The sequence below is a fragment of the Brassica rapa genome, unplaced genomic scaffold, assembly GCF_000309985.2.
Source record: "Brassica rapa cultivar Chiifu-401-42 unplaced genomic scaffold, CAAS_Brap_v3.01 Scaffold0205, whole genome shotgun sequence".
In the NCBI taxonomy this organism is placed as follows: domain Eukaryota; kingdom Viridiplantae; phylum Streptophyta; class Magnoliopsida; order Brassicales; family Brassicaceae; genus Brassica; species Brassica rapa.
The window spans coordinates 32501-49617 of record NW_022610149.1 but is presented as its reverse complement, the minus strand read 5'-3'; positions in this window follow the sequence as shown (position 1 = coordinate 49617).

Here is a 17117-nt window from a genome sequence, read left to right as displayed (position 1 = left end):
GCAAAGCCCGTCATCACATTCAAGAGCATTCTTTCAGCTTTCCAGAAAGCCAAAGATCAGGAGAAATGGACACGGAAATCAGAAGATATGTTCAATTTGCCAGAACCGGTCAAACCAGTGCTACACTCGCCTCAATTGGAAGCTAACCGGTTCAATCAGCTTCAAACCAGAAATTGGCGACCAGGAGATCATTTCAACCAATCAGGAGGTATTCCAGAAGTCCTTAGCTGCACCAGAACCCAGGAGATCAGTCGGTTCAATGGAGAATCACTTAAATCAAACCGGAGCTATTTATGGAAAGATTGGACAATCTTTCGGTTTGATCCATTCCAAGCAATTCCAATCCAACCAGGAGAACCAGACGACGTCCAGACTAAACCAAGACATCCAGGAGACATTATACACGAGCCAGAAGAGTTCTACAACTTCATCCCATGCACCAGCCCACATAGGAATAAGAAGATCCCCATTATCACCAAACTGCCTTATTTGGAGTCTCTTGCATTCAAACTCCAACAGCTCTTTTTCTACCAAGGCAAGGACGATATCAGCATCTATCAAGCATTCAAGAAGGTCCCAAGAAAGCTCTCTTATCCCCTTAAACCGTCCAGATTCAAGCAAATCAAGTTTCTTCACTTGGAGCTAAAATTCCACAAAAGGCTCCAACAGCTAGTTTTTCAATTTATTGCTTTGTCTTTGATTTGTTTCCTTTCTTATCTTTTTAGAACGTTAGAGTCTTTGTCTTTGAGCATTATATAAGCTCCTAGACGTCCATTGTAAAGAGCACCCTTAATCACCAAGTTAATAAAAAGTTTATTCAGTTTTATCAAAGTTGTTCTTTGTATAAAATATCGGTCTTTAGGATTCAAAGAGAGATTCTTTGTTGTCTTATTGATTTCGTGAGTCTAGTTTGTTTGTGCAAATCAAACAAGCTCAGTACACAGATTGAGAGAGTCAATCACTTCGATCCATCCTTCCATCAGATTGAGAGATTCAATCAAACCTTCCTCCGCAAATCCACTTCAGTTCATCTTCTAATCAAGCTGAGAGTGATACACATCCAGCAGCTTGATTCCATCATATCCTTTGTTTATTTATCTTGCTTCATTATCATTATCATCATCATCTCATTTGTTTTCATATTTGTTTCTGTTTGCATCATAAAAACTCTAAACTCATAAAAATCGGTTATCTTTGTTTTCAGGTTTAAACCTTGGTTCCACCATTCAACCAATTCGTGGGTTACCCCCCCTGTGCCTACAACAGTTTCCTTCTAGTCCTTACCGATTTTTTCTCAAAATGGGTAGAGGCGGAGTCATACGCAAGTATAAAAGATGTCCAAGTCGAAAATTTCGTATGGAAAAACATCATCTGTAGGCATGGGGTTCCTTATGAGATCGTAACCGATAACGGGTCTCAGTTCATCTCCACCTGGTTCGAGGCATTCTGCAAAAAATGGAAGATATGACTCAACAAGTCAACTCCCAGATATCCGCAGTGCAACGGACAGGCTAAAACAATCAACAAGACCATTCTCGACGGACTGAAGAAACGCTTAGAGACCAAAAAAGGCAGGTGGGCCGATGAACTCGAGGGAGTCCTCTGGTCTCACCGTACCACCCCAAGGCGAGCAACGGGAAAAACTCCCTTCGCTCTGGTATACGGCACGGAATGCATGATTCCCGCAGAAGTAGAGTTCCCCGAAGTTCGAAGAACGAGAGGAACTCAACGATGCTATGCTCTTGGATGATCTCGAACTCATTAACGAGCGCCGAGATCGAGCGCTCATCCGAATCCAAAATTACCAGCACGCCGCTACAAAATACTATAACTCCAATGTACGAAATCGTAGGTGCAATCAGGGAGATCTGGTCCTTCGCAAAGTCTTCCAAAACACCGCTGAACGAAACGTGGGAAAACTCGGAGCAAACTGGGAAGGTCCCTATAAAATCGAAAAAGTCGTCCGCCAGATTCTTACGAAATATCCAATTTGCAAGGCATTAAAATTCCTAGAACCTGGAACGCGATGCATCTCAAAAAATACTATCACTAAACAAACCAACTCGCAATCACTGAACTACGAGACGGCTAGATCTCCGCAAGGAGTACGTAGGCAGTTTGCCGAAAGGCAAATTCAGCTGTCCCCCCTCATTAAAAAGGGGGGGGGGGCAGTGGGTACGTATACTCGTATACTCCCAAAAATTGAAAAAACTTCTTACCACGCTCTTGGTGTTTTCGACTTATCAAAACATCCTCACCCGTAAAATCAGTACGAGGTCTTCGGAAATTAGTCGGCCGTTTAAGAGAAGCATCCTTTAGCATCGCGAGACGTCGCAAAAGATGCCTCAAAGTTTATTTCTTCCGAACAGACGAAACCTCCGTCACAAAAACAATAGACATATATATGCACACATTAACACTTATTTTGCGCAAACATTCAAAAGATCGGCACGCGCCACCAAGTCCGATGCTGATCACATCGAACTCACAAACGTCCTAAACAGACATAGCCATCTCACGAAGATGACTCTCTTACATCCGACACAAGGATAATAGCGCTATAAAAGAAATCCGAAATTTTGGTCTAGCACTTCCGGTCTCCGGAGAGATGCTCGATTCGTATCAAACAAGTCGTATAAGCCGAGAACCTATTGCGGACTTTAAATCGATACGAATCAGGAAGAAATCACAACAGGAAAAATGATAGCCGGCTAGTCACCGCACAATCCTTAAAACCAAAAGTAAACCTAGGTATTGCCCTAAACCCAGCGCACTGGTCTCTAACATCTCAAGGCATGATATCGAAAGATAAGAGATTCCTAAACCATGCCTCTAGGTATTCAGCACCCCCGCAGAGTTCACATCTCGCGGAAGAACTCTCGAAACAGATCTTGAATGAAACATTTCACAATCGGAGAGGGATATGAGACGACAACTCATCACCTTCCTCCCCATTATACACAAACTCATAAAAAGCGCCATTCGATTACCATAAAAAAAGGGGCCGCGGAGCGGCAGGGATTCAAAGCCACACACGGCCAGTCCCGAAATACAAAACAAGGCCATTCAAGGCCGACACATAAAAACATAAAAAAAATCTCTCGCAAGAGATCTAACCCAAGTCATCCTCATAACTCACGCCCCCTCTTCACCCGCTGCCTCGTCCGAGCCTGGAGCCGCATCACCTCCGTTTTCTCCGACCATCGGGTCTTTCCCCTCTGGGTCTTCTGAACACGTCGGAAGGAAGCACGCGGATTTCAGGTCAGCCAGGATGAGACAAAAATCTCCATCCACGGCTGCCATATCTCCCTTGCAGCCGGACAGTCGGGCCTCTTCGGCCTCCAAGGTCGGGGGAGTCTCACTTTGGAACAACCAAGCCACGGCCATCCCGCCTCAATCGTCGCCAAACTAGGTCTCTGCCCCGGATACGCTCGAGAGAACCCAGGGAAGCAGAGATCTTCGCCAAGCGAGCCTGAAATTCTGCGCGAAGAGCATCTGTGGCCTCTTGGATCCTGTGGCTCGCTAGTCCCGCATCACCCTCGATCTGACGCTGGAGCCGACGCATCTCCGACGATTTGGCCTTCCTGGCCTTCTTTTCCTTAAGCAAGGAACTCGCTGTCTTCCCAAGGTCCCTCTCGAGCTCCCCTATCGCAACCTCGAGTTTCGACACTTTCGCGGAGTGAGAGTCCTTGACAGCTGTCAGCATGGTCTCGGTTTCAGACCATCTACCCTTAAGCTCCACCAACTCCCCGGAAAGGCAACTGGTCTCAAAACCACACTCGCTGATCATCCCATCGATCAACGATATGAACTGCGAACGGTGAAAATTCTTAAGACTAAGTCCGAGAAATAATGCACATAAGACGATCGAGAATTCAAGCAAGAGACAAACCTTTCCGCAAAGTCCCAATGCTAGGCTCGATCCACCTTGCTGCGAAGTCTCCCCGTCACCGCTCTTGGCAAGTTTCCTCTTCCGACTCTTAGGCTGAGCAACCGGAACAGCGCTGGGAGCGCGCAGCGACAGAACGATTTCTTTCCTGGCCGGAGGAGGAGGCATAGAGTCAGCGGCCTTCTCCTTGTCCTCGACAAGGATCGTAGTCGTGGAAGAACCCACAGGTAGGGCTTGCGGAAGAGGAGCCATGACCTCGGTCCCATGACCCGGGGCAATGACCTGCGCAGAAGAAGACGGGAACTCGGAGCCAGCGTGAACCAGTTCCTTCTCGGTTTGGCGACGAACCAGTTTCTCTCGGAAGGAAAGATTACCGGCAACACAAGCCGGCGCTTCAGCCGGAGAAGTCAGAACCGGAGCCGAAGAAGTGGCCTCGCCCATCTCGACGTCGGAATCTCTCTTATCACCTTGGGAGGAAGACATGTTGAAAGGAAAGGTTTTGAAACTAGAGAGGTTTTTGAAGGAATAAAGAAGGGAAGGTGTGAAGAAAATGAATGACAAGCGCCCACTACTTATAGAAGTATGGGTTCGGAATACTGTTTCGATAACTTTTCTTCCGCGGAGTTTAAAATGTGAATTTCGTCCAATACGCTTAACTTTGTCAAAATCATCTCTCCGCCCGCTAGAGTCACAACTCTAACGGGCTGGGGGGCTAACTGTTGGGGTCAAAAACGGTTGCGACAAATTTAACATTCAAAACGCCCGAGGAAGAATATAAGAATTTCCCCGATGAATACTTTTCGGAATAGATCCTCTCTTACGAAAAAGCTTTATGGAAGAAAGAATCGAGAAGTCCGACGGAAGCTCAAAACAGGTCGTGGCCACTTCCGAGCGTTCGTCCCCCTCGGTCGCTACGTAGCGACCGAGCCCGAGCCAAGCTCGGTCGCTACATAGCAACCGAGCCCGAGCCAAGCTCGGTCGCTACATAGCGACCAAGCGGCTCGTAGCGACCGAGCGCTCATCCCGCTCGGTCCCTACGTAGAAACCAAGCTCGAGCCAAAGCTCGGTCGCTACGTAGCGACCGGGCTTGAGCCAAAGTTTGGTCGTTGCATAGCGATCGAGCTCTTCCGAACATCGATACGACACCAGTCCATGCATTCTCGTCAAACCTTCAAAAGCTATCTCCCGAAGACCGTAGCAAGCTCAGTTCATGCTTTCCGCTATTCTAGATCATCGATCGGACTTTGCAAATTAAAAACTGCGGAAACTTCGTTCTTTATCGAAAGAACTCGTAGTAAACGTGTTGAGTCGGAAGACGGCCCAAAGGGACCTAAAACACGACTCGAGGCCCATCCTACGATTTCTTAACCAAAAGCCCGTAAACCACAGCACGGTTTACGCTTGGTCCACAAGGAAGGATAAATGTCAAGTTTCCGCGGATAAATACAAAAATTTTGAAGATAATTGTGAAGATCGGGAAAAATGGAATATCTCCATTTTTATGCTATGACGGCTTAAGGGCAGAAGAGTAAAAGCGTAAACCGACCTTGGAGCTAGTATATAAGGAGTCCTAGGAGAGGAGCATGGGGGAGAACTTTTTCAGAGCAAACTTAGCACTTAGAGCAATTTAGGCATTTTTCCGTTTTTGTTGTTTCGAGCTGCGACTCAATTAGGTTTAGCCGTCTTAGGGTTGCTAGAACTAGGAATCTCGCCGACAGCTCTCGAGCCCAGGTCTATACCTTGTTGTAAACGCTCATACGCAAATTTGGAAATAAGATCCTCTTTGCTCTCTTTTTTGATTTCTTATACTTTATCGTTGTTATTCTCGTGTTCTGATTGCTTGACTTGTGGTAATTAGCAGATATCCGGGTCCTTTGGGAAATTAGGATTTTCCTAGTTTCCTTATTTAAACGGAAATCGACAGTGCAAATTTCGGTTCCCACAGTTCTGTTCACTTCTTTTTGACCTATATCCAAGAGTTCTTTGCGAAAGCGAGCCTTGAAGATTGCCGCCTCCAAGTCCCGTTTCGAACTCTTTTATTGGAGTCTTTATGAATTAAGTCTTAATGGTGTTTGCCACCAAGTCTTGTTCAGACTCATCCTAAGTAAACAATAGATCTTATTAATTTTTTTTTAATTTATTATTTTTTTTTATATACTCACTAACTATTCTAGGGTCGAAATTTAGAGAGAGAAAATGTGATAAATAATCTACACCGGGCGTTACCTTCCTGACTTGTCTGAAGAATCTGATCCCATGTATACCAAGCACCAAGACAAGAGGTTTGTCAGGTTTAGTGTTGGAAATCAGCTTTGGTTGCTTCATACGTTTCAAGGCAAGTGTGTAGTTGATAGGTTGATCTGCTTTAGCATCTATAGTGCTATCTGTAATCATTAAATCTAAAATGATGCTAAAGATTGGTTAGATATTCAAGTTTAAATCAATATAAGATTATAGTCCTTATTTTCAGTAGCTAAGCATAATTTATTAAAATTCCTTTTATATAAGAATAAAATAAATTATATCAGTAAATCTCCCCCCCAGACTTAAATTACACTGTCCTAGTGTAACTCAGTCGGAGTTAAGATGAAATAGTTCATGATGTACGAAATGTAACAAGTAGGGAAGATACATCTGACCGGAGTAGATATCGATCAATGGAAATATGTTACATCGATCGTCGTGTGGTTGTCCATGTCGAGCGATGTCGACTTCTCGTCGGCGGTCGATATTCAGGTCCTCCTACTTGGGTCTCCTAAATCTGAAAGAAATAAAACGAAAGTAAATAAATGCTAGCTAATAAAACCAAAATGAAATACCTAATAGTGGGTTGCCTCCCACTCAGCGCTTGGTTATAGTCATTTAGCTTGACTGTGGTAGTGATTGGCTATTTGGTGGAGAAACAGCTGCTTGTTGGAAAGCAAGCATCCACATCATCTCTGCACATTCTGGACCAAGATGCAATGAAACTTCTTGTGGCCTCATCATTTCTTGTCCATTTGTAATCCATCTTTTCAAGTGCATTGGAGATGTTTTGTAGCCTATCTTGAATGTTGTCAATGCTGACCTTGTGCCAGCCTATGTTGTCATAGGCGTATGCTGAAAGTTCTGTCAGTTCTTTTTGCATTGACTCTAACGTCTTGTGTATCAGCTGCTCGCCGACTAGTGTAGAATCAGCGTCAATCGATGCGATTATGTGGGCGGCGGTCGATCTTGGCGACTTACCATCGAGCGATTTCGCTCGCTTCCTGTCGATCGATGCTGATATCTGGTGCTGAGCTGCGAGTTGCCTCTGAATGGCTTTGACTTCTTTCTGTAGCCATTCTGTGTGGCTGTCTAGTCCACTGATTTTGTTGTCGAATGGAAAGTAGATGTCATCGCAGCGTTTGTCAAGTCGTTCCTCCATGTTTTCTATAGCAGTGTAGATCTTCGATGTGATCTTGTCAACCTCTGCTGCTGCGTAAGGAAGTAACTCCACAAGATTCTTGCCATCGATCCAAGGCCCTCATAGCCTGTCGATCGATGCTGAATTTGCCTGCAAAAAATTTTGATTAGTAATGTTATCAATATCCCTTTGGGCATGAAGTAACTGACTAGACAATTTGTTTAAATCTATCATGACTGGTGATATAAAGCGGTCATGCATGTCCTCGTAAGTCCGCAGCCTCTCATTCATGGCAGAGACCTTAGCGTCGAGGGATGTGATTGTACACATGTCGATCGATGTGGCTGGTTGTTGGTCCTTCTTGGGAATGGTATCCAGATCTTGCTGTAGTAGCTCGATTTTAGTGCTCAGCCAGTCCACATTGTTGTTGAGAGGGTAGTACACGTCGTTTATCCTTTTGTCGATGTATGAGACTTCCCATTCATCCTTGTGTTGTGCTGAACATTGCGGTTCTGCAGGGATCTGGGCTGTAGGAAGACTGACGTCGATCGATGGTGCATGTGGTGCGTCTATTGATGCTGAGGTCGTGGCTTCCTTCTCAAGTTGCTGACGTAAACTCTCAATTTCTGTCCTCATTTATGCCATTCTTCTGAAAAGCTCATTGTAGCCTCTATCCAAAGGTTGATGTATATCTTCTACCAATGATTCGAGCTCCTCTCCCAGTCTTTCCTGAGCTCGACAAATACCAAACACCATCTCATTGATTTCATCTTTGGTGTAGAGTTCTGGTGCCAGTCTTGTGAGTGTGAAGGAAGTGGCTTGTTCTGGAAGACAGATGTGGCTCTCTTCAAAAAGAGATGCTCTTTCCAGTAATTTCCTGATGTCGTCCTTTGTGACAGGTATCATCTCACCAGCTACGCCTCGTGCGTGTCCACACTCATCTCTGTAGACTCCATACTCGTCCCTTCGTTCCCAAGTGAACTTCCTGGCTCCGTACATGTCAAAAGCGCGGTTTCCAAATTCATAACATCTATCGATCGACGTCGGTTCATCCCTATCGATCGACGTTGGTGTTACCCTGTCGACCGATGTCTCAGTTGTCCCGTCGATCGATGCTTGCCCTTTTGGTTGGCGTGATAGATCTGGATTGATTTCTGTTGTGGCGACTCCTACGTAATTGTTTGGATATGTTTGAATGACGTCTGGAGTGCCACGTTGCTGTGAGAATAGGTTGTTAGGTCAATTGGCTACTTGAAGGATATCTGCTATGTCCTCTCTGGACACTTGTAAGATCCTTCCATCCATTGCACGTGTGTTGCCATCTGGGTCCTTGAAAATACCAAATTCTTCAGGTGTTCGAAAACCGTAATCAATGTTTGCATTATCAGTCAATTTAGAAATAGAAATATTAGGGTTTAGAGTAGTATCGATCGATGTAGATACAAATGCATCGATCGATGGCAGAGTAATTTCTGCAGAACATGTGTAGATGGAAGAGTGTTCATCTTTTTTGCTTGTATGTCTGCTCTGGTGTGTGGAGGTGGTTTCGGGGGTGCAAAACGTTTTATATAGGTATCTATAAACCTAGTTGGAGAGGGAATATTGTCGTGCTCCTGAATTTTTGCTGCGGTGCGAATATCGATCGATGTTCCTGTGTGGGTGTCGATCGATGTGAGCGGTAGTTTTGCTGGACGAGGATGGGTATCGACCGATGTGGAGCGCACTTCGGCGATCGATGTTGGAAATGTGTTGGTGAACTTATGTGTTTCAAATCTTTCATCCTGCAAAGACATTTCTATTGCACGTTCTTTCCAATAATCCTCATCGTATTCCTTTGTATGTTCCTCGTTAGATGAAGTAATTACAGTGTCAACTGCAAAACTTTCATGGAAATCACTGTCTGCCCAACTGCCTATGGAATAATCATCACGTCCTCTCTTGCTTGGAGGTTGGAAGGCAAAGTGGGGGTAACAATGATTAGGTGGAGCGAAATGGTCAACCGGCTGCTTTACGTCGAGTGACGGGTTGTTGCGGTCATCGGTCACAATTGACTCATTGGAATCGATCGATGGAAAGTTGGGAGTGTCGATCGATTCCGAGTACTCTGTTTCGTACTCCGATTCATACTTTGCTCCACAATGGCATGCACCAATGAAGCCAAGTTCTTTCCCGTAATCTACAGAATTAATAACCTTTCTCTTAGGTCGGATGAGGTCATAATGGATGTAGGTGTCTATCAGCGTCAGACACAATTTGTTTTTGTTCATGTCACATACGGCTCCTACTGTAGCCAGGAAAGATCTTCCAAGCAGAAGTGAAGAGTTCCAGTTAAGCTCGATGTCTAGGACATGAAAATCTATAGGGACAATGGCATTACAAATCTGTACCTCCAGATCTCTTATGATACCTCCTTATCGTTTTTCTGAAAGATCCACGAATGTGAAGGATTCTGTTGAAGGTTCGATGGTCAAACCAAGCTGGTCTGCCATGATCCTAGGGAGGATACTAACTGATGCTCATGTGTCACACATTGAATGGGGAAATTCAACACCCTTGACTACGCATGGTATTGCAAACTTCCCAGGATCACTCTTCTTCGTCAATGTAATCCTTTGTCTCATCGTCTCTCTGACTTGATGAAACATTCTCCTAATGTCCTCCTCAGTTACCTTTGTTTCTCTGAAGAACATCCACAACCGGTGTGTGAAGTAAGCTTCATCAAAAGCTTTTTCGATTGGGATTCTGAGGACTCTTTTAGTGAAACCATCCATCTCTTTATCGTTAGCTTCCCGCTTAAGGTTTTTAGGAATCTTCTCCTTTCTTTTCCTTAACCTTCTCCCTTCAGTTTCTTTATTTTCTTGAACTGGTTCTTGTGAACTATTTAAAGGGTTGGGTTTTGGTTCGGGTGGGCTAGCTAATGGTTTAGGTGGTGGTCTGAGTGCGTTGATGTAATCATTATCGATTGAGGGTAACCGCACTCGGTATGTCAGAGGTGCCTGTCGATCGATGGGAGGTGGGGTGTGACGATCGACGTCGGACTCACCCTGTAGATTGATGGTTGACTCAACCGGTTGATCGATTTTATCATAGAAAGGGGAGGGTGGGTGAGGATGCTTAGCTGCGAATTCTTCATGAGTTAGAATTCGAACTGCATTGCAATCAGTCGATTTAGCGGACGACGTCGATCGATGACTGGAGTAATCCGTCCATCGATCTTTGTCATGGTCTGTCGATCGATGCGAGTTCATCGACATCGGTCGACACCATTGGGATCCGCCGAGACTCATGGAACTTTCGATTTCGAAGTCTCCTTCCTCAAGCTTTTCATTTCTCACCACTTGCCAGAAATCATCATCTATGATGGCATTTACGTGGTGTTTCCCTTTGTCGGCTCCTGCCTCTCTAGTGAAAGCTTCTTGCCTTTTTATAGTCTCGCCCGTGTGAATTACTTGCGTTTCAAGTTTTCTCATCTGAGTCCCTAAGGTCTCGATTTTGGTGTTCAGATTGTTGTTGGCGGAGTCTATTTTACCATTAAAATCCACAGTGATTTGTTGTTGTCCCAACAGTACTCGATCAAGCATTTCTTCGATCTTGCTTTCCTGAGTCTGGGGTGGTGGATTTTGGTAGTAAGAGTTCGAGTAGCTTTTGCTGTTGTTGAAGTGTTTTTGAAATTGTGAACTCTGGTTACTTCTTTGACCATTTCCAAAGAAGTTTTTGTAACCAGAGTTCACAATTTCAAAAACCCTTCAACAACAGCAAAAGCTACTCGAACTCCTACTACCAGAATCCACCACCCCAGACTCAGGAAAGCAAGATCGAAGAAGTGCTTGATCGAGTACTGTTCAATTGGTCAAAAATAGACTCTGCCTACAACAATCTGAACACCAAAATCGAGACCTTCGGGACTCAGGTGAGAAAACTTAAAACGCAAGTGATTCAGACTAGTGAAACTATAAAGAGGCAAGAAGCTTTCACTAGAGAGACAGGAGCTGACAAAGGAAAACACCACGTAAATGCCATCATAGATGATGATTTCTAGCAAGTGGTGAGACATGAAAAGCTTGAGGAGGGAGACTTCAAAATCGAAAGCTCCATGAGTCTCAGCGGATCCCAATGGTGTCGACCGATGTCGATGAACTCGCATCGATCGACAGACCATGACGAAGATCGATGGACGGATTATTCCAGTCATCGATCGACGATGTCTGCTAAATCGACTGAATACAATGCAGTTCGAATTCTAACTCATGAGGAATCCGCAGCTAAGCATCCTCACCCAACTCTCCTTTCTATGATAAAATCGATCGATCGGTTGACCCAACCATCGATCGACAGAATGAGTCCGACGTCGATCGTCACAACACACCTCCCATCGATCGACAGGCACCTCTGACATACCGAGTGCGGTTACCCTCAATCGATAATGACTATATCAACGCACTCAAACCACCACCGAAACCATTAGCTAGCCCACCCGAACCAAAACCCAACCCTTTAAATAGTTCACCAGAAGGTTAAGGAAAAGAAAGGAGAAAATTCCTAAGAACCTTAAGAGGGAAGCTAGCGATAAGGAGATGGATGGTTTCACTAAAAGAAACCTTAGAATCCCAATCGAAAAACCTTTTGATGAAGCTTACTTCACACACAGGTTGTGGATGTTCTTCCGAGAAACAAAGGTAACTGAGGAAGACATTAGGAGAATGTTTCATCAAGTCAGAGAGAAGATGAGACACATGATCACATTGTCGAAGAAGAGTGATCCTGGGAAGTTTGCAATACCATGCGTAGTCAAGGGTGTTGAATTTCCCCATTCAATGTGTGACACAGGAGCATCAGTCAGTATCCTCCCTAGGATCATGGCAGACCATCTTGGTTTGACCATCGAACCTTCAACAGAATCCTTCACCTTCGTGGATCTTTCAGAAAACGACTAGGAGGTATCATAAGAGATCTGGAGGTACAGATTTGTAAGGCCCTTGTCCCGGTAGATTTTCATGTCTTGGACATCAAACTTAACTGGAACTCTTCACTTTTGCTTGGAAGATCTTTCCTAGCTACAGTAGGAGCGTATGTGACATGAACAAAAACAAATTGTGTCTGACGCTGATAGACCCCAACATCCACTACGACACTATCCGACCTAAGAGAAAAATTATTAATTCTGTGGATTACGGGAAATAACTTGGCTTCATTGGCGCATGCCATTGTGGAGCAGAGTACGAAACAGAGTACTCGGAATCGATCAACACCCACACCTTTCCATCGATCGATTCCAATGAGTCAACGGTGACCGATGACCGCAACAACACGTCGCTCGACGTTGATCAGCCGGTTGACCATTTCGCTCTACCTAATCATTGTTACCCACACTTTGCCTTCCAACCTCCAAGCAAGAGAGGAAGTGATGATTATTCCATAGGCAGTTGGGCAGACAGTGGTTTCCATGAAAGTTTTGCAGTTGACCTTGTAATTACTTCACCTAACGAGGAACATACAGAGGAATACGATGAGGATTATTTGAACGAACGTGCAATAGAAATGTCTTTGCAGGATGAAAGATTTGAAACACATAAGTTCACCAACACGTTTCCAACATTGTTTGACGAAGTGCACTCCACATCGGTCGATACTCACCCTCGTCCAGCAAAACAACCGCTCACATCGATCGACACCCATACAGGAACATCGATCGATATTCGCGCCGCAGCGAAAATCCAGGAGCAGGAGAATATTACCTCTCCAACTAGGTTTATAGATACCTATTTAAAACGTTTTGCACCCCTGAAACCACCTCCACACACCAGAGCAGACACACAAGCAGAAAAGATGAACACTCTTCCATCTACATCAACAGGAAAATCCATGAAGAGCAATCATCTCAAGAACACAAGTTCTGCAGAAATTATTCTGCCCTCGATCGATGCATCTGTATCAACATCGATCGATACTACTCTTAAACCTAATCTTTCTATTTCTAAATTAAATGATAATGCAAACATTGATTACGGTTTTCTAACACCTGATGAATTTGGTATTTTCAGGGACCCAGATGGCAACGCACGTGCAATAGATGGAAGGATCTTACAAGTGTCCAGAGAGGACATAGCAGTTATCCTTCAAGTGGCCAATGGACCTGACAACCTATTCTCACAGCAACGTGGCACTTCAGACGTCAATCAAACTGATCCAAACAAACACGTAGGAGTCACCGCAACAGAAATCAATCCAGATCTATCATGCCAAACAAAAGGCCAAGCATCGATCGACGGGACAACTCGGACATCGATCGACAGGATAACACCAACGTCGACCGATAAGGATGACCCGACGTCGATCGACAGACGTTATGAATTTGGATACCGCGCTTTTGACATGTACGGAGCCAGAAAGTTCACTTGGGAACGAAGGGACGAGTATGGAGTCTACAGAGATGAGTGTGGACACGCACGAGGCGTAGCTGGTGAGATGATACCTGTCACAAAGGACGACATCAGGGAATTACTGGAAAGAGCATCTCTTTTTGAAGAGAGCCATATCTGTCTTCCAGGCCAAGCCACTTCCTTCACACTCACAAGACTGGCACCAGAACTCTATACCAAAGATGAAATCAATGAGCTGGTGACTGGTATTTGTGGAGCTCAGGAAAAACTGGGAGAGGAGCTCAAATCATTGGTAGAAGAGCATCGATCTACGCACTACATGCACCATCGATCAACGCCAGTCTTCCGACAGACCAGATCCCTGCAGAACCTCAATGTTCAGCAGAACATAAGGATGAATGGGAAGTCTCATACATCAACACGAGGATAAACGACGTGTATACAGAGATGAGTGTGGACACGCACGAGGCGTAGCTGGTGAGATGATACCTGTCACAAAGGACGACATCAGGGAATTACTGGAAAGAGCATCTCTTTTTGAAGAGAGCCATATCTGTCTTCCAGGCCAAGCCACTTCCTTCACACTCACAAGACTGGCACCAGAACTCTATACCAAAGATGAAATCAATGAGCTGGTGACTGGTATTTGTGGAGCTCAGGAAAAACTGGGAGAGGAGCTCAAATCATTGGTAGAAGATACACATCAACCTTTGGATAGAGGCTACAATGAGATTTTCAGAAGTATGGTAGAAATGAGGACCGAAATTGAGAGTTTACGACAGCAACTTGAGAAGGAAGCCACGACCTCAGCATCGATCTACGCACTACATGCACCATCGATCAACGCCAGTCTTCCGACAGACCAGATCCCTGCAGAACCTCAATGTTCAGCAGAACATAAGGATGAATGGGAAGTCTCATACATCAACACGAGGATAAACGATGTGTACCAACAACCAGCCACATCGAGCTACTAAAATCGAGCTACTACATCAAGATTTGGACACCATTCGCAAGAAGGACCAACAACCAGCCACATCGATCGATGTGTGTACCATCACATCGCTCGACGCTAAGATCTCAGCCATGGATGATAGGCTGCAGACTTACGAGGACATGCATGACCGTTTCGTATCACCAGTCATGCTATATTTAAACAAATTGTCTAGTCAAATACTTCATGCCCAAAGGGATATTGATAAATTTACTAATCAAAATTTTTTGCAGGCAAACTCATTTTCGATCAACAGGCTACGAGGGCCATGGAGCGATGGCAAGAATCCTGTGGAGTTATTTCCCTACATAGCAGCAGAGGTTGACAAGATCACATCCAAGATCTACACTGCTATAGACACCATGGAGGAACGACTTGACAAAACGCTGCGATGACATCTACTTTCATTCGACAACAGAATCAGTACTAGACAGCCACGCAGAATGGCTACAGAAAGAAGTCAAAGCCATTCAGAGGAAAATCGCAGCTCAACACTAGATATTAGCATCGATCGACAGGAAGCGAGCGAAATCGCTTGATGGTAAGTCGCCGAGATCGACCGACGAACACTTAATTGCATCGATCGACGCCAAGTCTACACCAGCCGGCGAGCAGCTGATACACAAAACGATAGAGTCAATGTACAGGAACTGAAAGAACTTTCACCATATGCCTATGACAACATAGGCTAGCACCAGATCAGCATTGACAACGTTCAAGATAGGCTACAGAACATCTCCAATGTACTTAAGAAGATGGATGACAAGTGGACAAGAAATGATGAGGCCACAAGAAGTTTCATTGCATCTTGGTCCAGAATGTGCAGAGATGACGTGGATGCTTGTTTTCCAACAAGCAGCTGTTTATCCACCAAATAGCCAATCACTACCACAGTCAAGCTAAATGACTATAACCAAGCGTTGAGTGAGAGGCAACCCACTATTAGGTATTTTATTTTGGTTTTATTAGCTAGCATTTATTTACTTTTTTTTTATTTCTTTCAGATTTAGGAGACCCAAGTAGGAGGACCTGAATATCGACCGCCGACGAGATGTCGACATCGCTCGACATAGACAAACACACGATGATCGATGCAACATTTTCACATCGATCGATATCTAATCCGGTCAGATGTATCTTCCTTACTTGTTACATTTCGTACTTATGATTATTCCATCATAACTCCGACTGAGTTACACTGGGACAGTGTAGTTTAAGTCTGGGGGAGATATTTACTGTATATATTTTTTTTTTAATTATATAAAAGGAATTTAAAAAATTATGCTTAGCTATTGAAAATGGGACTATGATCTTATATTGATTTAAACTTGAATATCTAACCAATCTTTAGCACCATTTTAGATTTACTGATTGCAGATAGCACTATAGATGCTAATGCAGATCAACCTATCAACTACACACTTGCCTTGACCGTATGAAGTAACCAAAGCTGATTTCCAACACTAAACCTGACATAACCGCTTGTCTTGGGGCTTGTATACATGGGATCAGATTCTTCAGACAGGTCTGGAAGGTAACGCCTTGTGTAGATTATTTATCACATTTTCTCTCTAAATTTCGACCATATATTAGTTAGTGATTTATATTTCAGTTCTATCCATTTAAAAAAAAAAAATAATAATAATAATAATAAGATCTATTGCTTACTTAGGATGAGTCTGAACAGGACTTGGTGGCTAAAACCATTAAGGCTTGATTCATAAAGACTCCAATAAAAGAGTTCGAAACGGGACTTGGAGGCGGCAATCTTCAAGGCTCGCTTTCACAAAGAATTCTTGGATATAGGTCAAAAAGAAGTGAACAGAGCTTCGTGGCTATCACCATATACCTTGGATTTGACCCGTTTTCATCCATGGTATATAGGTGTTTTACTATATATATATCTATGTTTTCTACTCTTCTAGGTATGTTTTCAGGTTCAGGTGCATTTCGGAGTAAGCTATACTTTGGAGCATTTTGGAGCTTAAAAGACATTTCATCCGAGCTGACCATGTAGAGGTCGACGAGAGGAAGAACAATCGATCGATGCACATCCAGTGCTGTCGATCGACACCATGAGACATTTTGGATCCAGCGGACTTGAAGCCAAAGTCCAGCTAAATTACAAAAATGCCCTGACGAGTTTTTAACCTAGTAGATTATATACTGCCTAAGTGTTTTGAACGGCAGAGAGAGCTTTATGTTACAGTTTTACTTTGAGAGAGAGAGAGAGAGAGAGAGAGAGAGAAGAGAGAGAGAGAGAGAGAGAGAGAGAGGAGAGAGAGAGAGAGAGAGAGAGAGAGAGAGAGAGAGAGAGAGAGAGTTTTGGAGAGAAGATCACTTGTGATTGGAACTCCTTGTTTTCATTTCTTTTCATCTATACTATGAATTTCCATTTCTTCATTGTCATGAATTGCTTTGCTATGTCTGAGTAGTTCATTATTAGATCCAGGGTTCAGATAGGTTTGT